Below are 25,203 nucleotides of genomic sequence, written 5' to 3'. Positions count from 1 at the left end.
CTGGGCTTGATCCCCAGGACTCACGTCAACAGCAACAAAGAAAAAGCTGGACATGGTAGTGTATGTCTATAATCCCCACATTGGTGAGACACAGACAGGCAGATTCCTGGGGCTTGATGGCCAACCAGTCTTGCTTACTTGGTGATTCTAGGCTGGTCATGGATGATGCTTAAGGAACATCCCCCAAAGTTATCCTCTAGTCTTCACATGGCTGTGTACCCATACACACATGTGTGCACATGCACACACACACACACACAAAGAGAGAGAGAGAGAGAGAGAGAGAGAGAGACAGAGAGAGAGAGAGAGAGACAGAGACTACAGGCAAACAAGGTCAGAAGAACCAAATGATTTAGCCTATCAACCTCTAAATGTGAAATCCCAACTACTACTTGACCTGGTACAAGGAAGTGAAGCAGATACACACTTAGGTTCATAAAGTGAAGGGGTGAAGATAAAATTTGGCACAAAGGAGAATAGAAGACAAGCCTCCTGGAGGAATAGATGGTCTACGCTCATCCTCTTCAAGACAGGGGCAAGTTTTTCTACAGGATCATTTTCACATGGTCCAACACTATGTCACCTCATGATTCCAGAAGGCCACCACCACTCAAGAAACTAGGATGTCGCAGTCTCTTATACTGTGTGAGGAGCACACAGAAGATCAAAGTAAAGAAGGAGGTGAGAGGGGGTGATCTGGAGAGTCCCTCAAAAGCATAAAGGGAGAAAGGTTTGGTGGTGAACACCTGCAATCCAAACACTCAGGAGGCTGAGGGTAGAAGGGTTGTGAGTTTGAATGCAGCTAGAGTGGAATCCTGTCAAAAGTATACGCACGTGTATACATCCATCCATCACCATCTAAGCACATCTGAAAAAGTCCGCTACCTCCACGCAAGTCAGATGCGATGCTCTAAAGGCATCTTGAAATAACTTGAGGCAAGAAGAGTAAATAAGCCAGGGATGATTTATCTCCCAGGAATAACGGTGTGACTGCTGAATAATTACATGCACCAATCTTTATTAGTATGCAAAGTAGCTGGGCCTGGTTGGCTCCCAGCACTGATCAAAGGACAAAAAGCCAAGAGAGCTCTGCACATTCTAATAAATCACACACCCCCACTCCCTGGGTGCCAGGGCGACCCCCGGACCCCAGGGCCTCGCTGTGGGCTCCTCTTTTCCAAGAGATAAGCAGCAAGTGTTTAATTTCTCCTCCTGGTGATGGATTAGGCCTCTGGAATTCCTACAGTGAAGCTCAGAAATGCTCTGGGTTTCTCTTTGCATAAGTTTTAGCCTAAGTATTACTGTTTCAAGCAGTTTCTGTGGCTCATTGTAGCTTCTACTCAACTCTGCCAGGAGTCCAGTCACCTGAGCTCTGGGGTGGCTTGGATCTTCTTTCCTGGCCCAGCGAGCTCCTTAAAGTAGCCAGTGAGGAAGAACCTGGAAACTCACCTGTCTACAAGCACATTCGATGTTGCACTGGGAATATACCAGGAACTTTCCTAGGAAGCACACACACATCACGATAAGACAGGAGTGATAATTATGGGTTCCAATAAGTATGGAGAATGCCGAGTGCATGTGCTCATGCTCACCTAGTATAGCAACCTCTGGTATAAGAACTATTATTATCCCCATCTTATGGCTGAGGAAACTGAGGCACAGAGAACTGGACGATCTGCTCACATAATAGCTAAACTACAACCCAAAGCCAAGTATCTGGGCTAAAGAGTCTGTGAACCACTTTCTTCAGGACATGGCTTGGGTTGAACTCATCAGCTCACCATCGTTGTGGTCACCTGCACAAGGCTGAGCTAATCCACATTCAGGCATGGGTTGGAGCGACTCATAAGACCCTACACCTCACTATAGGCAACTGATGACAACTGAGGAAGGGAAAATAACTTCCCTCGGGGCTGTGGCCCCTGGTAGGACATGACCCAGTGGATAGTAAAATGCGTGTGCATGGAGGCGCCAAGTGGATTCAGTGAGTGATCTGAAGGAGGGTGTGTTTGTAGGAACACAGTTGTGGGAATACACAGGACACATCGCATACAAGTACAAAATTACCAAAGAGTAAATAAAAAGTATTTATAAAGAGTCATGCTCACAGAATTAAAACCCAGAGCCCACTAAGGAAATACTAGCATGGCCTTGGGATATTGCCCGACTTCACATCCTGACTGCAATCCTGCACTTCTGCTGACCCTCCTAGAGGCCCAGTCTCATCCAGAACAGAGTTCTGGTCCTGGCTCTGGGCAGCAATCTCCCTGCCTTCTTTGCCTAATCAGCTTCTACACATCTTCCAAAAAGATCTGATTTAAATATCACATGCTCCACAAAAGCCTTTTCCACAATCACCCTTCCCACATACATCCTCAGCTCCCTTCCCCGGGGGGAAGGCAGAGCATGACCGTCAGCTTGACCGGATCCACACTACTCACCTAAGAGACAAAGCTCCAGCATGTCTGGAAGAGGCCTTCTAGACTAGGCTAGCTGAGTAGGAGGACTCGCTCTAAATGTGGGTGGCACCAGTGGATGGGCTGGGACCTTGGACTACATACAAAGAAAGTGGGTGCAGCCCCAACATCCATCCCTCCGCTCCGGGACAGCAAGCATGATCCGTCGCTTCGCGCTCCTGCCGCCATGCCTTCCCTGCCGTGCGAACTCTTTCCTCAGACTGGGAGTCAGAAGAAGCAAACCCTTCTTTCCTGAAACCCCCTTGCCTGGGTATTTCATCACAGCAGTGAGGAGTGACAAATCCACGCAGCGTTTATTCCTGGGGAGCAGCCTTGGTAACATAGGACAGGTCTTTGTCAGATGTCCATCTTAAATACCACTAAGGCAGAAACTGTCTCCTTAACAACCAGCCCTGGCCCTAGAGTTTGGGATATATTTATTGAATATACATCTACGGCATGCAGGAGAGCAATTTTTGGCTATACCATGACAGATATTACGAAGCTCCAGGGTTTGACAAGTTGCAACAAAATCAAATTATCTGCTTATGTTACCATCCATCCCATTGGCTCAGACATGCACAGATGGTACTATCTAAACACAAGAGCATTTATTAAGTATATCTGTCAACTTTGTGTTACCATAACAAAACACTTGAGGGAACTAACTTACATAAATAAAAAGTTTAATTAGTTCACAGTTCTAAAAGATGTGGTCCGATATCTGGTAGCCCTATTGTTTGGGACCTATGCTGAGGGTTCACGATGTACCAGAAAAAAAACACTCATGTCATAAACCAGGGAGCTAAGATAGAGGGCAAGAGACCAAGCCTCCATTGGTTCCTTTCAAGGGCATATCCCCTAGTACCTAAGGGCCTCCAGGAGGCACCACCTCTTCAAGTTCCATGGTTCCTCTGAATATCACCACAGAGACTAAGCCTATACCTTGAACTTCTGGGGACATGACCTACATTTCAACTACTGCTGAATCCGTGGGTCTAAGATAAATACAAAGTTCATGATGTGTCCAACCCCATTCAACATATCCAGGCACCATGTCAACCTAGCTCCACATTCTTTATAAGGTCAGCTGCATTATCACCCTTATTTCTTAGGCAGATTGCCTGATAGCCATCTTATTGTTAATAATGATACCAAGTGATTCAGGCTACAAGAATTTATTTCTGAAATGTACATCAACAGTATCCAAAGCAATGAGGGTGTTATAAAACCTGTTCTGGCCACTTTTGGCCCCAAGGATGTCAAGGCAGCATTGCTTCAGTGTTCACACACCTGCCAATTGATGATGCAAGTGTTTCTGACCCCTCTGGAGAGATAATTGGGACTCTCTGCCATTTCTCCATATCCTTTTCTGAGAGCTGTCTGTGCCCCAATCAGAACCTGTTTCTATTTGTTCCACCTCACACACCCATTGTTAACTTCTCCCAAAAATGCTCTAGACTTGAAGACAGCATGAGACAAGACCAAGATCTCTCCTTTCTTGGAGTTTGTGTATGTGGAGAACTTCCTGAGTTCTCTAAGTTATAAACATTAGAAGTCTTAAATATTCAAGCTTAGTGTTTAAATCCAAGTACCTGGGCTTCTCCAGACAGCCTGCTCTTAAGAGCACCCTGAGCTGGCATGTGTTACAGGAAGAAGCCAGCATTGCTATAGGCAGGAGCCATGTATGTGCAACAGGAAGGAGCCAGCATTGCTGCAGGAAGGAACCATGCATGTGCTGCAGGAAGGAGCCAGCATTGCTGCAGGAAGGAACCATGCATGTGCTGCAGGAAGGAACCATGCATGTGCTACAGGAAGGATCCATGCATGTGCTACAGGAAGGAACCATGCATGTGCTACAGGAAGGATCCATGCATGTGCTACAGGAAGGAACCATGCATGTGTTTCAGGAAGGAGCCACGCATATGTTTCAGGAAGGAGCCATGCATGTTTCAGGAAGGAGCCATGCATGTGCTACAGGAAGAAGTCATGTATGTGCTGCAGGAATGAGTCATGCATGTGCTGCAGGAATGAGTCATGCATGTGCTGCAGGAGGAACCATGCATGTGCTATAGGAAGGATCCAGCAGTGCTACAGGAAGGAGTCATGCATGTACTGCAGGAAGAGTGGAGAGGTTGGTTACACTTTCCATTGCTAGGCTCTTAAATATGCCAAGCAGCGATTTAAGGGAGAAATAGTCTTAGGAGACATATGTGTCAGGAAAACATGGCAGCAGGAATATGAGGTTACTGATCACACTGGGTCCACAGTCAGGCAACCATGTATGTGCAACAGGAAGTGAACAGGAAGCAGGGCCATTTTACAAATCTCAAGGTCTACCATACCGACCCACTTCCTATCTCAAGACTCCACTTCCTGTTGACTCCACAACCTTCCAAAACAGTGCTACCTGCTAGGGAAACAAGTTTTCGAATGCTTGAGCCTGATAGGGACATTTTACATTCACATCAAAACAGCAAGGTCTGCTTGCTGCAAACACACCTTTGAGATAAAATCAGGCATCTCTATGTTTTTTTCCCATGAAGCTCCTTAGTTCTGTAGAGCAGCATACTTCCACCTGGTTCCCTGTCGTGGGTACAAGCAGATGTTTGCAGCCCAAGCTCTGCACAGCGCACTCCACCCCACTTCAGCTCAAGTCTGGGGAAGTCATTGTGCTTGGTGCTGAGGAAGCATGGGCTGGCAGACAAGACCGACAATTAGTCGGTAATGTAGAGCCAGGGGCAAAGAACACAGACCTAAGCTTGAGTCATTAGGTCGAACACCTTCCACACTAGCTAGAAGTTTGCTGGGCTGGGTAGAGGCAGGAGGAATGGGGATAGGAGGCTTGAAGAGAATAAAAGTCTAAATCGAGGAAAAGCATATTTGCAGTGAACAGCTCCTGCCTTCGCCTGCCCAGTATCATGCTACATCTTGCAAGAGACAACATTCTTTGATGCTCCAGGGAAGAACCACGCTTTGTCTGCTTCCACATGCTTCAATCTCAACCAAAGCTCCTTCAAGTCATGGAGATGTGATCTCTGATTGACAACTGTGATAGTTCGCTTCTATGCTGCTGTGACAAACACCATAGCCACAGTTCGACTTGGGTAGGAAAGTGTTTATTTAATCTTACTCTTCTGGTTAACAGTCCACCACTAAAGGAAGTCGGGGCGGGAACACAAGCTGCAGCAGATGCAGGAATTATGGAGAAATGCTGCTTGATGGCTTGTTTTCTTTCTTCTTGAGCTAACTTCTGTCTGCAGATCAGAATCACCTACCCAGTGATTATACTGCCCATAGCAAGCTGAGCTCTCCTGCATGGATTAGCAATCAAAACCACCCCACAATGCCCACAGGCCAATCTGATCTGAGCAGTAGCCTCTCACTTGAAAGTCCCTCCGTTGATCTGTGACAAACTGACTGTAAATATTATCTATATCAACATCACGATAATTATGTTTACCAATTTTTAACAATTGACCCCTAAAAGTCATTGTCCTTTTTATACATTTTTATTAACAAAAGGATATGGAGAATGCAGATGCTAGGTGCTTTGGGGACAGTTTTAGTAATGCATGGTGGTGAATCTGGGATGCACATGACCTTTGACCTCAAGAGTCATCTCCTACACAGTTATTCACAAGGGGCAAGTTCTTCCTTGTCTGTTAGAGCCTTGCTTGTAAATAAACTGGCTGGCTATTAATAGGGCCTGGGTAACATAACCTAGCACAGTCACACAGGGAATTGTGTAGAAGTTAAATTGAAAAATCCAGAGTTACACGTGAAAACTCAGACAAATCAAGATGCAATGCTAAGCATACAAGGAACAGGGGACACTATTTCATCGGCAGCTTTATAAATATTTAGAGACGTCTGTGGGGATGGCGAGTCTGACAGCGAAGGTAAAGAAGGCAGTGCAGAGCCGTAGCCCAGGGCTTCAACTTTACCATGATTTTTCTCAGATTTTTATAAGTTCTGAAGCAAATAGACGATTGTTTCAAGAGAGGAAGAGGCTAGATTGTGGGCACAGGAAGTCCCTTGTCTTTCTCTCTGCAAATGTGTGTGAAAGCATCCCATTTTCCATACTTGAATGTGTTGCTCAGACCCCCAGGCCACGTTTAGCGTAATTAGATAGAGGCATGGCTGGACTTCATGTGGTTCCTTTTCCTCGTCTGTTTTATGGTATAGCACTTTCAACTCCAATTCTGTCCAGCCAGGTGCCACCAGGCTGTCCTGAGTACGACTTAGAGCCGCCTATGAGGTGCCAACTACCATCTGGTTGTCCCATTGTTAGCGAAGCTGAGATTGGCTAACAGGTCTCAGCAATTTCATCCCAATCCATTCACCATCCTACACTCCATTAAACTCATACTGCATGGCATTAACAGTCATCGATTACTTCTGCCTGCCTCCCCCGGCTCAGACTGCAGTGTGGCAGACCCGGCTTTCTCTTATTGCTGTGGCTTTGTTAGAAGGAAATTTCCCTTATTAAATATTTGCCCAGGTGTATGAAAACTTGATGGTTATTGGAGCTGGATGACAAGTGCACGGGGATCTGTCATATTAGCCTCTCTCTATTTGAGCGTGTTTGAAAATTCCTATCATCATGATTAAAAATAAAACACAAGCTTGAGAACTGAAATTTTAAACAAGGATATAAAGCGCAGGAAGGAAATGCTGCAAATATTGTACCATAATCAATGTCAGAGTTGTTGGAGTCTAGATGACGTTAATATATTGCTTTATTCCCAAAATGTCAAAAAATAGAGTTGACCCTCCGTCTCTGTGGCTCCCACGTCCATGGGTTCATCCAGTATGTATCAAAAATACTGGGGAAAAACGACAGCCCAAACAAACATATACAGGTCCTTTTCTTCTCCCTGGATAACATAGATTAACTGTGCTTTACAAATAATTTACATTGAGCCAAGTATTATGATCCACCTAGACATGGTTTAAAAGTATTTAAAAGGAATGGGACTGGAGAGATCACTTGACAGTTAGCACATACTGCTGTTGCAGGAACCCAAGTCTAGTCCTCAGCACCCACATGAGGTGGCTTGCAACTTTACCTGTAACTGCAGGGTGTCCAGTTCCCTCTTCTGTCCTGCACAGACATCTGCACATGCGTGGCACACACGCACACACACACACACACACACACACACAAAGTTTTAAGAGATCAAATCTTCATGCTTCATGGGGTACGTACTAATGCATCACCACTTTGTACTGCAGTCTTTAGCACCTGAAAATTTTAGTATCTACAATAGCTCTGGAACCACTGTTCCTGGAGACCAAGGGGCAAATCTGTTACATTCAGAATAAGAAAACCAAACAGAAGCGCAACCCAGTAGGATAATATGGGGGCCAGAGGCTGTAAGAATTTTATTTCATATTTGGGATCAGGGCTGACATCCCTGGAAAAGTCCTTGAGAAGGAGCCCAGAGAGCAGACGATCCCAGGGAAGTGACAATCCTAGGGCATCTGACACAGGAAAGGCCAGAGTGCAGGTAAAAGGAGCTGACTGTCTCCAAATGCTCAAAGAGAATAGAGAGCACACCTTTCTCCACTTCATTAGGGAAAGCTCTACTGGGTTCACATAGTGAACAGGAATCCTTCTCAGAACCTGCATCATGGAGCAAATCTCAACATCTGCCCCAACAAGGAAGGGAAAGGCAGAATGCCTGCGAATCCTAAATAATGGATCACCATGACTCCACAATGACGAGGCTACACAGTGACAATTAAATGATTTTAACAGCGTGTCAAGATGAAGGATAACAGTCTTGGAAAATGGGCTTGATAAATCACTACCCCCTCCCCCAGGCTTGCGTGCAGACTCCAGACGGGGCATGGAAATTGTAGGATGCAATAAAATAAAATCAAGTCCCTGGCCACACATTTTGGCTTAGCACAATATTCCCTCCTACACTATTAGGGTTACTTCTGAGCCAAGCTCAGCTGGGTTCCATCTTCAACTCGGAAGTAAAATGAGAGCTAAGCTAATCTATCTCACTTACCAAGCCTGTTCCTGCGGTGCCCCCAAGCCCCGTGAAGATGCCAACAATGGATACAAAAGACCTCTAATGGGTAAAAACAGAGAGCACAGTCTTACAGGATGGAGGGCTTATGCAGCCCAGAAGAGGGACCTCTACCTGAACCTCAAGATTCTCAGGGTCAGGGACCTTTTTTCCAAGAAGCTACATGTGACCCGCATCTCACTGAGAACTCGATACTGGATGAGAAGAAATTACACAATGGCAGGGGAAAAACACAGATAGGTGTCAGTCTGGATGGAGCAGAAGAGGTGACATTTAAGATGATTTAAGTTTCTCTGCCTCCAAAAGTCCTGGAACGAGATACGTGTTGTGTCTTTCACAAGCACCCACACTCAAATCCATCAGTGCTGACTGGTTGCAGAGAAACTGACCTCTGAGGAAGAAGTTCCTTTTCACTCAACACATAATGAGTTTTTTAACCTTTTGTCTTCTCACCAATGTTATGTATAGGAAAAAAAAATAGACAAAGCCAAAGGGGGAGAGGGGGAAATAAAATGCTTATGTATCACCAGTCTCTCTCTCTCTCTCTCTCTCTCTCTCTCTCTCTCTCTCTCTCTCTCTCTCTCTCTCTCTCTTCTCTCTCTCTCTTTCTCTCTCTCTCTTTCTCTCTCATTATGTGTGTGTGTGTGTGTGTGTGTGTGTGTGTGTGTGTGTGTGTGTGCATGCTCACTGACCATGTAGGTGCACATGTGACTGTGGGGTGTGCATGCATTCATGCAGGTCAACCATAGGTGTCTTCCTCGGCCACTCTTCATTTCAGTTTGGTATGTTGTCTCTTTATTTTCATTAAATTCAAGGAAGACTTTAATTTCTTTCTTAATTTCTTCCTTGACCCAGGTGTGGTTCAGTAGTTGACTCTTCAGTTTCCATGTGTTTGTCAGTTTTCTGGGGGTAGCATCGTTGTTGCCTTCTAACTTTAATCCGTGGTGATCTGATAAGACACAGGTGGACACTGATATTTTCCTGTATCTGTGGAGGTTTCCTTTGTTACTGAGTATGTGGTCAATTTTCGAGAAGGCAGACATCAAACCACACACACTATTAGTGGGAGACTTCAACACACCTCTCTCACCAATGGACAGGTCAATCAGACAGAAACCTAATAGAGAATTAAGAGAATTATTGGAGGTAATGAAGCAAATGGACTTAACAGACATCTATAGAACACTCCACCCAAATAGGAAAGAATATACATTCTTCTCTGCAGCTCATGGAACCTTCTCCATTTCAGTTTGGGAGCGTTACATACTTTTCTCTGATAGTCACCGAACAGGGTTGGCTGGATGACCATGAGAACCCCAGGGATCCGCCTGTCTCTGCCTCCTTGGGGCTGGGATTATGAGTAGGCACCATCATGCCTGGCTTTCTTCCTTTTTTAAGGATTTTGCTTCCAAGTATGTGTATGATGTGTCTGTGTTTACGAATGTGTACACATGTGAAAGTGCCTGCAGAAGCCACAGTAGAGCATCAGATCCCCTGACACTGGAGTTACAGGTGGTTAGGAGCTGATTGACACGGGTTCTAGGAACTAAACTCAGGTCCTCTGCAAGAGCAGCAAGCACTCTCAACCACTACCTCTCCTTTTCCCTCTCCATCCCACTCTCTTCTCCGTCTCCCTTCACCCCTCTCTCATGGTTCTTATGCTGTGCACCTCACTGATCCACCTCGCCCATCCCCAGCAAGGTTTGGATACAGTGTTCAGTTTTCTTTTCACTTTTTGCATATGTCCATACTTCTAAAATGAATTGTGATTGTACTATTTGTAAACTGAAAATCATGTCACCTTTCTGCAAAGAGCTACAGTTTGGATATTTGCCAAACCTCATTACTCACGATTCTTCATCTCTATGAAAATAGTGTTGGGAAAGGGTTAAAGTATCCACCACTGTGGGAGGGAGGTGATTTATCATCTCAGGGACTGGTGGCGACAGAGGGTCGATGTGCTTAACAATTCACACTGAGACACACACACCCACGCCTGTCCACTCATCCCTCTTCCATGGCAACCAGAATCCTGCCTTCACAGGGGTCTGAAAACTTCTTGACACTTAAAGCACCGTAAGCTGATCTCCATGGGGTATGCGGAGAGCAGCGAGAAAGAAAGTGGATTGTGCAGAGTGTGAACACTAATTATATGAGTGCATTCATCTCAGAGTCAGCCAGCTCAAAAGCTATGCGTGCCATGTCTCTAGCCTGTGGTACCTCCTTCCTTAATGTAGTCTCTCAATTGCAGTATCCTTTGTTATAACTTGCATGCCTCTGGACCAGACTCGAGTCTCTCAAATTTGGGGGATAATGACTCCATCATACTGAGTGGCCTGGATCCTGAGCATCCAGGTGTGGGTGAAGAGTTCTAGAAATCTGGACTTCCCAAACGGGGACCTGATCTCCAGGCAAAACAATCACATCTCCATGATTGTGTGGGTGTGGGTGTTCATGGGTGTGTGTCTGTACATGCATTCCTATGGAGACCAGAGGGCAACCTCAGCTATTGCTCCTCAAGTAACAACTGCCTTGCTTTCTGGGATGGGTCTACTGACAATGCCAAAATTAGTTCCCAAGGTACTTTCACCATTATGTGGGAACATGCACAGGGTGGCAAAACCTAGAGTCACCCTGTCTACACAGTCTCAGCTGCAGGTGTCAAGGGGGCACCATGCCTTCTGGCTTCCACACCAGCACAGAGAGAAGCGGGAGATGCAGCCTACACCGGATGAACAGGCTACCGAAAGTAGATATTCTGGCTCTGATATGTGAGGACTGCATGGAGGTCCAGCTTTGGTACCTGCTCATGGATGGCCTATGGAAAATAATGTGAACACTTCTGAAATTAATTCCCTCTTTTGTCAAATAAAAATAGCATGAGTCATTTTAGGACTTAAGATTTAATCTATGTGGTATACATGTGTGAATATGTGAACGTGTATGTAGTCTCCAGAACACTGAATTAACAAATGTCAAATCACTCACTAATCCAAAATATTCCATCTCAATTCTACATATCCCTTCACAGACAACTGGTCTACCAATTTCACTGACCCTTGCAGTGCTCTGAGCATGTTATATCAATACAGACTATAGGGAACCAACTTCCAAGAACCTTCTGAGGCAAGTGTCTGCCTCATGACTTATATCCCAATCCTCCACTATTAATAAGGCCATAGGTTATATATGTGGAAATATATGTTCAAAAACTGTACAGTTAAGTTATAAAAACAAAAACATCTCAAAAACCAGTCTGATAATGTCTCAAGTGCATTTATGTCTCGGTGTTGGGCCACATTCATGATTATCTTATGTGAAGCCCTCAGGACAGGGCAGGACATTCCAAATAATAAAAAAAAAAGTTATGCAGAGAAGAAATGCTGTTTAGAAGACACAGCGAACTCATAGAATGTTTTAAGACAGGGTCTCATGTAACCTGGACCACCATTGAAGTCTCTGAAGCCAAGGATGACCTTAAACTTCTGATCCTGCTACCTTCACCTGAACTCTGAGAAGCAAGAAATAGGACTTTAGGACAGAGAACTTAGGGCCACGTATTTGTCAAGGTTCTCTAAAGAAATAGAACTGACAGAAATACACATACATACATACATACATGTATAGGAATTATACATACATATATATGCATCTATGTGAGGATCTGCTATATCATCTCATATGATACAGTTGAAGTGGTCCAACAATGTCTGTTTAACAATGGAGAGTCTGAGAGCCTCTCAGTTCTTCTGTCTGCAGGGTTCTATGTCTCAGAAGTCCCAATCTGGTACTGAATGCCTGGAGGAGTCCAAGAGAGCAGCTGGTCATCAGTCTACATCAGAAGCCCAAATAGTTCTAACATCAGTGAATAAATACCATAGCAACAGGATAAATGGACTTGCCAGCAAGAGTGAAGGCATGACAGGCAAGAAATTTCCTCCTTCCATGGGCTACCACCAGAAGATACTCCCACATTAGGACGGGTCTTCTGTACCAGCAGCTTGAGTTTCAGTTATTCAAATATAATGAGATGATCAACTAAGATTAACTCCATCACGAGCAGTGTCAGTAACTTCATATCCCTTGCCATCTGTGTGTCTCTGCACCCAACAGTTTACTCTGAAAGAAGGTGTGGCTGGCAATGCTGGCCCACCTGTCCCCTGTTTGGATAGTTTCTCTGAGAAAACTACCTGCTAAAGCAAGTCATTCCCCAGAAAATCCAGGTTTCAATCCTGAAAGGGAAAACCAAAGTCAGGCATGGAGAAGAAATAGTAGTACTTGTTCCACCCATGAGGAAACAAAAGGCATTATCGTGGTCCACAATGAAGACATGCCCTCCCCAAGCTCCCCAAGTCAGTTTCCTGCCTCCATCCATCTAGTCAGACCCCACCCACTTCACACCGTCCCTGCTCTAGACTTTCTATTACAGTTTGGTGATTCAGAAAGACATCTATTGAGTCCTTGCCTTTCCACACCTCTGACTCTCCTGGGAACTTAGCTTGAAAGAAAATTGATAACAATAGACTTGACCACTGTGTCTACTGAGCACCCCTTCCTGTTCCTAAGAAGGTCGTGTGTATTATTTTCTCAGGTTCTCACAGCATCAGTGGTCAGCAGTGATCACAGTGTTTGAAGAACTGTCAGCCGATCTGTTATGCCCAGAGGAGAGAGATGGTGTCCCAAGACTTCCTTAAGAACAATGCTGGATTTTAAGGACTCTACACTGAAAATTCATCATCTTTTCAGAAGATGTCAGAAGATGATTCTTTTGAGTCATAGAGGGAATTTCATTGGCATAACAGTGATAACAACTATAATCAGCACTTGATTGGAGTTGGTATATATGATATTCAACACATGCTTCAAAGCTGGTTAAATCTACGAGACTATGGGTGTATACTAAGATTCATTCACAAGAAGGCAACAGGCAGGACCACTGTTTGGTTCTCCCTTAGCCTCACCAGGCACAATGAGGTGTTCTCCTCTGCATAATCCATGCAGTCACTGTCCTCTCTGCCAGGAGCACCTTTCTGCAGACTCTCTGCATGGCTGCTGACTCCCTTGCTCCATGTCAATTATGGAGAAAGCCCTTGTGGCACGTTGTTATGGTTTGAGTAGGGAGTGTCTCAAAAAGAGCTCATTGTTTAAGGCCCGGCTCCTAGCTAGTGGATCCAACCGTTGAGAAGTATTTGGATCATGAGGACCAACTTCAACAGTCAATGTATCCATTTATTGATTCATAAATTGAAGCAAATTCTGATGGATCAAACCTTACTGAAGACCCATTGCAATGAAACCTGCTAAACATGGACAGAAACCTCTGAAGGCATGAACCAGAATAAACATCTCTCCTTTATTTAGCTGTTTCTTGCCAGTATTTTCCACAGCCATAAAAATAAATCCAATTAAAACTAAGTTGCCGAGGTAAGACACAAAAAGAGAAGGCACCTCCACAAAATTAAACCTTTCCAAGAGTTGAATAAATAGAAATACTTTCCCACAAAGCTTTAAGATTAGGTCAGCTGGAGAGCTTGACCTGATTAGGCCAAATTTAGTATGCATTTCTCAAAATGCATTTCTCAAAATATTATTTTCCACAAGAACCTGGTGCTGTGGGACAATGGTTATAGCCTGTAAAGATTTTTTTCTTGTACTTGTTTAATAAAATGTGAATTGGCCAGTAGCCAAGCAAGAGGTATAGATATGTGAGGTGACCAGGCAGGAAGTAGAGGTGGGACAATGAGAACAGGAGAATTCTGGGAAGAGGAAACAGTCAGTCTGCAGTCATCACCCAGACACAAAGGAAGCCAGACACAGAGCAAGCAAGATGTGACTGCCTCGCCAAAGAAGATACCAAGTCATGTGGCTAACATAGATAAGCATTATGGGCTAATATAAGTTATAAGAGTTAACAAAAAGCCTGAGCTAATAGGCCAATCAGTTTGTAATTAATGTAGACCTCTGTATGATTCTTTGGGATTTAATGGCTGCAGGACAGGGTGGAACAGAAACCTCTGTCAACAACCTGGTCCCTTTCAGAGAACAGGAAGATATGGACACAACTGTGGGTTTAGATCCAAAGCAGTTCACATTTTGTTCATTTCTTGAGCTGGAGAGTAGCGATAACAAGAGTCTATCTAAGAAGCCAGTGAACAGGCAGTACCAATCACAATTCATAATTTTTGTGCCTATGTGCAGGTAGATGTGTGTGTGTGTGTGTGTGTGTGTGTGTGTGTGTGTGTGTGTGTGTGTGTGTGTGAGTTCATGTGGGTCAATGAACATGAGTAGGCACGTATCTGTACATTTGTATATGAATGTGTGGAGGTCAGAGATCAACCTTGGGTATCATTTCTCTGCGTGTGCTTGCCATTTAAGATGGGGTTTCTCATTGGGCTAGTGCTCACCACTTCAGCTAGACTGGCTAGCCAGTAAGCCCCAGAGGTCCTCCTGTCTCTGCCGCCCCAGCACTGGGAATACAAGCATTGGCCATACCTTGCTTTCAGTATGTGCACTGATGGTTGAACTCAGGTCTCCACACCTGTTGTGCATCCTACTAGCTCTCTAACATTTTCACACTTACATATTTTATTTATTAAGTGTTGTGTGGATGCACACATGTGTTATGGTACACACATAGAGGCCAGGGCATGGCATTAAGAAGTCAGTTCCCTCCTTCCACCACACGAGCTCTGGAATTGAATTAATGTGGGTCAGGCTTAGCAGCAAGCACACTTACCTACTGGGATATCTCCTTGGCGCCCCCACACAACTTTTTTTTAAATATAAAGTGTGCATTCAGCCACAAGACAATAGATTCTGATACTATATGCACTGAGAGGAGAGCGATGTGTAGGGATTAGAAAGCCCAGCTGTTCTGGTGTCCCCGGGGCTAAGGCCAGGACAATACCAAGCAAAGCATGATGGATGACCATTCTCGGAGGATACCATTTGAATGTGACATTGCAATGACTGTTTCTAAAGTGATTTTTAGAGAAGTCAAAGTTGACTCTCATCCTTTGGACTGAAGTTTACGTCAACTCAACATTCATCATGTGTATCACTACATCAAGGCAGATGAGGTGGTTTTCAAAATGGCTTTTCATCTCCTTTGCTCCATTGAAGCTATTCAGTCATAAGCAATGAGTGCCAGTGTGTAGCAATGTACCCAGTGTTAGAGGTTAATAGCCAAGAGGTTTAATGACTGGACCAAGGATACGCTGCCAGCAACTGAGGACTGAGTTATAATTGCATTGCTCTCTTAGTCCCTAATCCACCATGCCCAACCCCAGAAAGTGTCACGGAGCCCTAGAGCCTCTATCCTAGGATCTCCACCCCTACACTGCCAACCCTCCTGGACACTGGTCACTCAACCCAGTTTGCTCTTTCCCTCTCTCTTCCCTACTTTCCTGGGTAGATAAAAGACTTTTCTTGCACACCATTTTTGTCTAATCAACTAGTTCAAGAACTGCTAACTAATCAGGGGTAATAGTCCAAGGACTGTTGACTAGTCAAGAGTAATCAGTTATAGTTTATAACTGATAAGAAGTAATACCTAACTCCAAAGCCAAGGGATTCTAGAAAGTAAGACAGAGATACTGGTCCAAGTATCAAATAAGGTAGACTTGTCACTGGAACAAGAAACTGGGACCAAGAAAGAGAGAGAACCCGACAGCACTAGTGTGGTTTGATCTCCTGGACACTTCCAACATTCTTGGTGCAAGGTGACTCTCTGGCTATCATGATAGTTTATATTGATCAACAACTTGAAGGGATCTAGAATTGCCTAGGAGCCAAGCTTGGGCATGTCTATGAAGGGCTATCTAGATCCGGCTAATTAAGGTGGGATGACTCTCTGTGAATGAGGACACCATTCATGGCTGGGGTCCCAGAATGCATAGGAAGAAGAAAGTGAGTTAAGAACCAGCGTCCATTGCTCTCTGCTTCCTCAATGCAGAAATTGTGACTGGCTGCCTCATATTCATACCACCAAGATGTCCTTGTCATGACAGACTGTCCCTCTCAAACTGTGAGCCAGGACAAACCCACCCTCTCTTTAGTCACTTTGTCAGGTATTTGGTCACAGCAACAGAAGTCACTAATGCTCTAGGGAGCACTACAAGGTAGCAGCTTACCCATCCTGCCCTGTTTGGATTCTAATGCTGTCTTCCAAGCCCCTCGTTTGCATTGAAGACTCTGTTCACATGCTTTGGGTGAATACACAATTCTATCAAGTTTAGGCTGCTGAGGACACACCTGTGGGCCAAAAATGATACTGGTTAGAGTTTCTAAAACTGGAGCCTAAAATACAGATACGACCTCATCAGAAAGAACAAAGCTCTCGGCCAGCTTTGGGGATGGAACATCCATCCCACAGTATCTGTGACTCCATAGCAACAGAGAAAGCAGAGAAAAAGCCAGAAGGTTTATCAGACAGCAACCTACCTATAATTGGCTCATTTTTTTTGCCTATGGTTACACACTGTTTCAATAAAATTCCATGAATTTTCTTATGCTGGCATACCAAGTAGCAAAACGGAGTATGATGCTCAAGTCCGTAGAAGAGAAAAGTGATTTCATATGACCCTTGTCTTAGGGTTTCTATTGCTTGTGAAAAGACACCATGACCATGGCAACTCTTATAAACATTTGATTTGGGTGACTCGCTTACAGTTCAGAGGTTCAGTCCATTATCATCATGGTGGGACATGGCGGCATGCAGACAGACATGGTGCTGGACAAGTAGCCGAGAGTTCTACATCTTTCAGGCAACAGGAAATGATCTGAAACACTGGGCGGTATTCCAAGTCCGCTCCCACAGTGACACACTTCCTTCAGTGGAACCAAACACATTCCAACAAAGTCACACCTCCTAACAGTGCCACTCCCTATGAGATTATAGGGTCCATTTACATTCAAACTGTCACACCCTTCAGGGGAGGACACTAGAACCTAGTCCTTGGTGAGTAATTAGAAGCCAAGAAGGAAGGAGAGCCCAGCTTTGAGGCCCTGCAGAAGCAAAACTGAGATGATTTCAAGAGATGTGGACAGGGAAGGACCCTACAGACTCTGACCACACCCATTTTCATTCCTAAGATGTTTCCCCTTTGCTCTCAAAGCTAACGGAGCCAGCAGCCTACATTAGGTCCTCCATCATTCCAGGGGCAGAATTTCTGACAGAAGCACCTGAAAGGAAGAAGGATTTGTTTGGCTCAAACTTGAGGGGATGCAGCCCATCCTGGTTGGGAAGGTGTAGTGATTGGGGTGCCATGCTGCTATGGTGACCTGAGTGTGCAGCTTGGACCCTCACATCCTGAGGGATCAGAAGTAGAGAGAAATGAGGGCTAGCAGTTTTGTCTCTTTCTCCCTAATCTTGACTCCACTTATTCCATGTGGGTCCCTACTACCATAGGATGGGATGACCTGCTTCAGCTTGAGTTTTCCCTCCTCAGTTTAATCTCTCTGATAGCATCCTCACAGACAGGCCCAGAGGTGTGACTCCTAGATGATTCTAAATTCAGAAACCAAGAAGATGGAGCAACACATGGTCTCCTTCCTGCCTTCCTACAGTACAAATATTTATATATTATCACCAGTACTTCTAGTCTTTACACACAACAACAAAAGTCCATAGGTATCGCTGTCTTCCTTAGTGTCATGGAGCCCAGGTCTAATTTCATTACCTAACATGTCTCTCACTTAATGCCCCTCCCAGGCAGCTAGTCACGCACCCAGCATGAGGCTGAGGGTGCAGCTCTGCCAATGAACTGTTTGCCTGGCACACATGAAGTCTTAGATTCTCTCCCAGCACCACACGAACCAGGCATGGTGGTACCCCCACAGTAATACTAGCAATGGGGAAGGAAAGAAATTCAGATCACAAGTTCAAGGCCATCCTTAGCTACAAAACAAGTTCAAGGCCAGCCTAGGCTACATGAGACCATACCTCAAAAATAAACCAGAGCTTCCTCCAGGTATATCTTCCACAGATAGGTTCCTATGACTCACGATGCTCTGGATGTGGAAACAAAACCCCAAGCAAGAATCACCATGCTGCAAAATGCATTTCCTCTTGTTTTCTTCACTGAGCACTATTTCTGAGCCTGTCTGTATCCACACAAGGGACACGAACACAGCGTCACACTAAGGAGGCCCACTTAGACACCTTTTAACAGCTGCAGAGCCTCCCAACACATCAACACAACACACTTTCCTTACCCATCTTTCCACTAATGGACACTCAGGCCATTTGAAAATGCCCAGTCTCACGAAAATCACTACAACGAATGCCCTTAAACACATCTCTTCCTGAGCAGAGAGACCACTTTGCCCAAGGCTCGTGATTAAAGGTAAGATTGCTGTGTCCCACGAATATACATCTTCAAATGCGTTAGATTCTGCTCCTTAGTTCCACAATGAGGCTGTGTCAACCCACAATCCCAGCATCCCACAAAGAAGAGAGTCTTCTCCTACCTTTAGAGAAGTCTTCTTCAGATACAGGCTAAGATACCCCTGCCATAGACTAAAGCACACCTGCTTACCCACTAAGTATAAACCTGCACTTAATCCTATCTATCTATACATTTATATCAATAGATATATAGATCTATACGGGGGGAGATAGAGAATAAAGTTTAACTCAATTCTCTTTGCAGCAGCATCATTTTGAAAGCTAACGACGCATCTCTATTCTCCCATTTTCTGATGACTTAATGAATTAGCCATTCGTCCATAAGAACTGAACTGTTGGGATAATACATCAAAATCAAGGCAGGCACTCACGCTCGTATGGGCTGATGGATTTAAGGCGAGACCTCAGGCAATAACAGTGTTGTTTAGAAGACGAATCTACTCATAAGCACCCCTCCAAGACAAATGACAGACTTGGAGGCGATTCATGAGGTCCAGGTGGGAGCGGTTTCAACTTAATTAAACTTTGAAAACATAATAGAACCCAAGGCAGTACATCAATTTCTGGGTCCCCCTATCAAAAAGCTCATGATGTCCTTAATAGGTTGGCCATATCTGCTTCTTGGGACTATAATAGATCGTTACCTGACATGTGCTACTCCAACAGCCCTTGATCTTGCTGAAGCCAACGCCACCTCTGCCTCTTTCCTCCTTCCTCCATGTTTGTTTTGCCAGTAATCCATTCCACATGGTGAGAGGGTCACAATGGCTTCTCTCTCTATTGCTTTACAATGGGTCCTACCAAAGCCCACCCTGGTACTTAAGACTTAGTCATTCCAGGTCTGAAATCCTGGCATGTGGGTCCTTGGGGGTAATCCATCTTTTTCTTGTGCCCGGGCTTAAAATGGCTGAGTAGGCCAGGCTAACTGACCAATGAGCCACAATGAGCTGCCCATTTCTACCTCTGCAGCACCAGGAGTGGGACTGTGTGCCATCACACTCAGGGGTTCTGCATTTTTATTATTTTACGTGTGTGAGGGGTGAGCACATGCATGCCACAGTAGGTCAAAGTGTAGTAATAAGGGCGGCGGGGCTGCGTCCCCAGCACCCCGGCTGCCTGGCTAGCTTATGCCCGAAATAACAACACACAACTGTATTCATTTAATCACTGCTTGGCCCATTTCTATCTAGCCTCTTCTAGGCTAATTCTCACATATTAATTTAGCCCATTTCTAATCATCTGTGCAGCGCCCCTAGGTGCGCTTACCAGGAAGATTCTAGCCTAGGTGCGCTTACCAGGAAGATTCTAGCCTATGTCCATCCTGGGTCGGAGCTTCATCCCGTGTGTCTGCCTGGGAGCAGGTAGCATGGCGTCTCTCTGAGGCATCTGCTCCCGAGAGGAGAGCTGTGGAGTCTGAGCTCACTTCCTCTTCCTCCCAGCGTTCTGTTCTGTTTACTCCTCCCACCTATCTTCTAACCAATGAGGACCAAGAAGTTTCTTTTTATTTAACCAATGACCTTCCTCCATCATCAAAGGACAACTTTCAGAAGTCAGTTCTCAACTTCCACCCTGTAGCTTTCGAGATCAGACTCCCCAGATTTGGCAGCAAGCACTTTTGCCTGTTAAGCCATCTTGCTGGCTTAAATACTCAGCTTTATTTTGTTTACTTACGTTTTGGGATCAAAACCAAGTCTTTTTGTTTCCAAAGCAAGCACTTTACATACTGAGCATCCCCAGGTCCCGAAGCATCCTCTTGGAGTCACAACCCAGGTAACCCAGTGCTCCATGACATCCCTAGCTCACAAAGGACTCCAGACGCAAAATCCAAGCATTCTTTTCCAGCAGTTCAGCTGCTGAGCCAGAGCCACACCTCAGCTGTCTCAATGGCTCTCTGCTGAGGGGGTCACACTGCCTAAAATACCGAGTCATTTCAATCATTAGATTCAACTGCCCCATTTCTAAAATGCCTTCACCGGACAATGACCTCATTCTCCCGAACAGGTGTCCTTCGTGGGAATGTTTAAGAAAACCAAGGATAATGGAGAGTAGATGCTGATGTGGAGCTGTTGACAGGAAGATGTGACTCTCACCCCCCAGAAGGTTAAGAGGGAGCTAACTCTAGAGTCAGAGGCAAATGGCAGTGACCTGAGAGCACACGTTTAGGTTACCCGAATACCATGTTCCAACGAGGCAATGGTTCAGTGAGAATTTACAGTGACAGAAGAAGGAAAATCGTAAATGAAGACACAATGCAAATGGATTGTAACAAACATCTGGCAGGGAGATCTGTCTGACTGACGTCATCCTCAGACTTCTGGGTGGTGGAGGTACATGTCTGTTTGTGTATCCAAAGCATTTACCTAATGGTCATAAGGATGTTTGGTCACCTACAGAGGAGAGCAATATGACTTAAATGACTATTAAGGGGCTCAAGATGACCCAAGATAACTTGGCTCTTGATTTGCGACATCTCCATCATTGAAGTCTTAATGAGTTCATTCAGCCTTGCAGAAGGCTCAATGGGAGCTACTGTTATTTCCAGAATCTCTCCTTCATAGGACTAACTCAGAAACACACACACATGCATACACACATGCATACACACATGCACACACACGAACATGCACACACACGCACACGCACTCTATGCAAGAATTAATAGCTCTGCCACGTGAGAATTGCAGAGCATCCTGTGAGATTCATCGGCCTCGGTGAGGACAAGCCTGGTGCGGGGGAGGAAGGTACCCCACGCCCAACCCCACAGACAATCAAAGATAGTGGTTCTCCGCCTGAGATGCCTCCAAAGATGACAGAGCTCTGGATTCTCTGAGAAAAACTAAAGCAGATGGTCAGGATGAGCCCCTGCATCATGTCTTTCAAAACCTCTCCAAGTGTTTTATCTTGGTGACCAGGGATGAGAGTCTCTTCCCCAAGAACTGAAGGATCTCTTACTTTCCAGACAACAGCAGAACAAACACAACCATATTCTTCCCTTACCTAATAAAATGGTGACTGACATCAGTGCAAAGATCAAGGGCCAGCGTAGGAGGAATAACTGAACCAAGTGAGTTCCATGACCCAGGCACACCAAATCCAACTTGGCCCCCATAAGGTGGCTTTCTAAGGTGGAGGTGCTTAACTGAGCTTTTATTTCCATGGAACAAAAGAATCATAAATCAAAGCACTTGGTTGGGGTGGGGAGAAAGACTGGAGAGATGGCTCAGTGCTTATGAGCTCTTGCAGAAGACTCATTCATTGCCCAGCCACCTGTAACTCCAGCTCTGGGCAATCTGATACCCTCTAGTGGCCTCTGAGGACATGGGCACACCTGGGCACACTTGTGAGCACACAGACATACACACAATCAAGAATAAAATGCCATCTTTATCAATACAAAACACCATTCAGATACATCAGTGGCAGCACAGCCAGACCAGAGCGTGAACATCATGAAAGCCTCTGCTATGAGCCCCAGAGTCCTAGCTTAGGGGTGTTAACGCATTCCACAGTCTGCCTGTCAATCACAAGGATGTCAGGCCAACCAACAAGTGGCTAGATGGAGAAGGGACACATTAAAATAGTTTTAGGAAACCCATCACTCCATACAGTGAGTATGGGACAAGAGAGGGAGAGATGAAGGGGGAAGGAAGGAAGGACAAACCAGAACAAAAATGGAAAAGAAAGACAAAGCCCAAAAGCAATTTGGGTCTGGAGCTGCATCATTCCAACTCTCCATTCTCAGAAAGGTCAAGTGTCAATCAGCCTTTAGAGCATTTAGCGTAGATTCCTAAAACTTGTGTCCACACTGATGCCATTACAGATCTGGCTACACATTTTGTCATCTCTACATGAGGCTTGAATCTTTTTTCTAGGAAGATAAAAATACCAGATTGCTTTTAGCAATAGCTCATCTATCAGGCTTCATCTTAGTAAATCCTTACAGGGACCTGGAAAGTGTGACCCCCATCTTGTCAGCACATGAGCAGAGCCTACAGAGGATTAATTGTCGTGCGGTCACCATCCCATCCAGAAGCAGAGCCGAAGGGTCCCCCGGCTCCCATCATCCCCAGCAGCTTGACAGCAGACATCGAGCAGCTATGATACTCTTTAATCCTTTAAAGACAATGTATTTCAGTTCTGAGGACTGGAATTCCGGGGTCTCTCATCGCATCCCATCACCTGTGTGTGGCGGTCATGGCTTGGGACATCTCGCTCTCCACAGAGAACTTTCAGATGGGAAGGTCTTGAGTAAAGCCCAAGCGGTCCCTTGTTCATGGCCAAGACACTGGACTGACCACTCACCTACCACACACCTGGGCTGCATGAACCTGCCTCCCCAGGATAAGAGGGCTCTGCCTTATCCCAAGGACCAGCATGACCGGCACAAGCCAGGGGTTAGCTCATGGTGTGCTCTCCCACTCATGGCGTAACTACCCAGCCTCCGACTGTCCAATTATGTCCTCTCATCTCCAGCACGGCCTGATAAATTATAGAGAGAGGCTGTTTTTTCAGAATACTCCCTATTGATCACCGCATTTAAGGCCGTTCATGTTGAGCACTGGCTACCATGGCTGCAAGATAGATCAGGGTATTTTTCCCTACTCGTAGATGACCCCCCAAAGGGCACACAGGGTACCCCCACAACGATAAGATTTTTAATGCATGCAAATTTGAAAGCCACACTGCATTTATTAATCCCTCATTGAAGGAAATGGCATCAATGCCTGTGGGGGCAATCGCTCATTCCCAAGAATCCCTGTGACTGACTGGCGTGAAGGGCAATCTGGTACCCAATGCTAGAATTTTCTTACATGAATGATTGTCTCCCGGATCCTGAGACTCATGAAGGGAACACATCAGCACAAGGAAGGGGAAGCCACTCATGACTGTGCACAGGAGAAAAATTCAGACTTGGAATGGGGCCCAGACAAGCCTCAATCCCCGCATCAGTCAGACGAGGGTGACAGAATCCTTCAGACTCCCTAGACCCATTTCTACCCTAGGGCCTTTGCATGTGCTCTCAATGATGCCTGGATATTCCCTCAGCCTCTGTTCTTTGTAAGACTGGACCATTTTTACCCTTTCCAGAAAAGTCTTTTTTATGGCCTTAACTAAAAAATAGGGGAAACCAGAGATACTGGGGAGAGCACACGAGGTGACCAAGAACTAAAGTATGACATATATGTATGAGAATGCCCTCATGAAACCCACCACTTTGCATGCTAACTTAAGCAATTAATTAAAAAGTAAAAAATCAATCAAATTACCAGTGAGATGGCTCAGTGGGTAGAGGCCTTTGCTGCCAAGCCTCACAACTTAGTTCTGATCCCCAGGACCTACATGATGGAAGGAGAGAACGGAGTGTACGAGTTGTCTGCTGACTTCCACGTGTGTGTCATGGCATATGTACACACACACACAAACACGTAATAAAAACTGCAATAAATAAAATGTGATAAAAATTTATAGTAAATAAACTAAAAGACCTTCCCTCCAAACCTGTCACTTCATTTGGTTCATTCCTGCACAGTACAATGTGCTTGTCTTGACCACAGCTTTGAATGTTGTCATCTGACCCTTTGCTCACATGCACGTGCACACATACACACACACACTCATACACAAGCCACAGACCAGGATCTTCTACTTCTGTTTGTTGCTCTGTCTGGCATCAGTGAGGTTCTCAAATAGTAGGGTCTTAGCACACAGCTGCCAGGTGTGCGAATCAACAATTATCTAAGCCGGACAGAGCCCCGTGCCTTGGATGGCTCCCAAGGTTTGATATTCTTAAAGGTTCTATCTTCATCTCCTCTCTTACTCATTCCTAATAGAATGTTTTTTTTTCTCTCTCTCTCTCTCTCTCTCTCTGTGTGTGTGTGTGTGTCTGTGTGCCTGAGTGTGTGTGTGTCTATGTCTGTGTACCTGTGTGTGTGTGTGTGTGTGTCTACATGTTTTTGTGTCTGCTTGTATGTCTATGTCTGCGTATATCTGTGTGTGTGTCTGTGCATCTATGTCTGTGTGTGGATATGTTTCTGTGTCTCTGTGTATGTGTGTGTATATCTGTTTGTGTTTGTGTGTATGTATCTATGTGTATTTATGTGTATGTGTACATGTGTATGTGTGTCTTGGTGTGTATGTCTGTCTGTCTATCTGCATATGTGTGTGTGCCTGTGTGTGTGTGCATAGGATGATCACAGAGGAACCTGCAGTGTTGTTCCTCAGCTTCCATCTTTACCCTACTTTTGTGTGAGACAGGGTCCCTTACCTTCATCTGGAGCTCACTCATCAGCTGGGC

This window comes from Microtus pennsylvanicus, chromosome 11, assembly GCF_037038515.1.
Source record: "Microtus pennsylvanicus isolate mMicPen1 chromosome 11, mMicPen1.hap1, whole genome shotgun sequence".
Lineage (NCBI taxonomy): Eukaryota > Metazoa > Chordata > Mammalia > Rodentia > Cricetidae > Microtus > Microtus pennsylvanicus.
Note: the sequence above shows the minus strand (reverse complement) of the source record.